The 2,135-nt window shown below is 37.4% G+C and overlaps 1 non-coding gene across 1 annotated transcript; it reads right to left on the bottom strand.

Annotated features, from left to right (window-relative positions):
• Nucleotides 1-800: 800 nt before the first annotated feature.
• Nucleotides 801-919, bottom strand: LOC120611752 (5S ribosomal RNA). Its single transcript, XR_005655277.1, has one exon. It is a non-coding gene; the product is annotated as a 5S ribosomal RNA (ribosomal RNA).
• Between the last annotated feature and the right edge of the window lie 1,216 nt (nt 920-2,135).

Genomic DNA, 2,135 nt, shown 5'->3' with positions numbered 1-2,135 from the left:
GGAGTCAAACACACGTTTCGTATCTCAGTTTCTGTGGATCAGGAGTCCAGGCCTGGATTTGCTGAGTTCTCCACTCGGGCCTTCTCCAGGCTGGAGACAGATCATGGAGGCCACCTTAGAATTCTGCCTTACCAAGCCTCTCTTCTCAAACAGAGCTAATTATACTTCATTTAATAATTTTGGAAAATGCAGGAATAATGTTATGAATATCCACTCATACTTTGCTATTATATAGATATTAGAGTTGTGCTTGAGCACAATTCCATATTAGCTTTCGAGTTATGGTGACAATCAATTCTTCTGCCTCTGTTTCTGTATCTTTGCTTTAGAGTTGGTTTCCTGAGGCCTGAGTTTACTAGACTGTTTATCACTAGATAAAATAAAGAATTCTTGTTTGGGGGCTGGTAAGAAAGGGCTTTTAAAATGTAGAATGTGTGTCCGCTTCCTCCTGCAGTATTTTTATAAATATTTTACATTGTTTTCCCCTCACCGTTTCAAATCTTTCATAGCAATGGGTTCAGTAAAATAAAACTGCACAGAGAACAAAGGGCATCACCTGTCATTCACAGCAGGAGTTAAAGAAATATTGTCCTAAAACAGGAGGATTATATTTCATATGACTCAATCGTCAAATAAAATGACTTCGAGTTCATTGATGGGTAAGTAGGAGAATAAATGCTAATAAATAAAAATTGTACAACATGTGTGATACCTACCATTTTTCAAGCACCGAAAATATTATATAAATAATTTTTATATTTATTTATTTCATTTTATTTTATTTTATTTATTCTTTTAAATGCCTACAGCACCTGGTCTTCCTAAGTGGTCTCCCATCCAAGTACTAACCAGGCCCAACCCTGCTTAGCTTCCGAGATCAGATGGGATTGGGCGCGTTCAGGGTGGCATGGCCGTAGACGTAAATAATTTTTATACAGCATAGTACACAGGCTTGCTTGTTAGTATTAGTGATATGCAAACACCTTATCTCTACACATGGGTGTGTCTACTGTGTGTCTACTGTCTTAACATTTCTGGCAAGTGGGCCACAGATTCACTTTTAAAAATGTTTATGCCCTTTGATCGAATTATTCAACAAATCGAAATGTCTAATTATCATGAGTAAATAAAGTTATTACACATTATAACATTTTGAAGTTGTAAGATGCATTTATTTTATTATTTTTAAAATGATTTTTTTATGGTGACATTGGTTAACGAAATCCAGTAAGTTTTAGGTGTACAAGTCAACAGTAAGGCATATATATGTTGCATTGTGTGTTCACTGCTCATAGTTAAATTTCTTTCTGTCACCACATATTTGACCCCTTGCACCCCATCTACATCCTTCCTCTCCCCTCCCCTCCCCCCGGCCACTGCTAGTCTATATAAGAAGATGCATTTAGAGAATATTTCATGAAAAAATAGAATGTCCATTTCATTACGTTAGTGATTTTTCAACCTGCAATTTTGCACACTCTCCCCATACAAGGAGACATTTGGCAATGTCTGGAAACATTTTTAATTGTCATAAGTGGGGGTCGGGGGTGCTGCTGGCACCTAGTGGGTAGAGGTCAGGGACGCTGCTAAACATCCTAAATACATAGGAGAGACTCTACGCAACAAAAGATTATCCAGCCCAATAGCCAGTAGTGCCCGACAGTGCTGAGGAGGGGAAACTTTGCACTAAGTAGTCTACAAACTTATGGCAGATTCGAGTCCAGTACGGTCCTAATTATATATTTTTGTAGCTATAACATATCTTAATTTTTTTTTTCAATTACAGTTGACATTTATTATTTTGTATTGGTTTCAGGTGTACAGCATAGTGGTGAGACATACGATTAATGAAATGATCCCGCCAATTAGTTAGTACCCACCCGGCACTATACATAGTTATTAGAAGATTCCCTATGCTGTACTCTATGTCCCCGTGACTATTTTGTAATGACCAGTTTGCACTTCTTAATCACCTTTTTTCACCCAGCCACCCCAACCCCTCTCCCTTCTGGCGACCATCAGTTTGTTCTCTATCTGTGATTCTGTTTCCATTTTGTTTGTTCATTTATTTTACGAAAGAAGTCTAACGTAGATTCCTGATAGACATCTTTATTTAAATTAAAATTTCCCATCAT

The sequence above is a fragment of the Pteropus medius genome, unplaced genomic scaffold (assembly GCF_902729225.1).
Source record: "Pteropus medius unplaced genomic scaffold, Ma_sr-lr_union100, whole genome shotgun sequence".
In the NCBI taxonomy this organism is placed as follows: domain Eukaryota; kingdom Metazoa; phylum Chordata; class Mammalia; order Chiroptera; family Pteropodidae; genus Pteropus; species Pteropus medius.
Note: the sequence above shows the minus strand (reverse complement) of the source record. Positions and strands in the feature narration are given on the sequence as shown.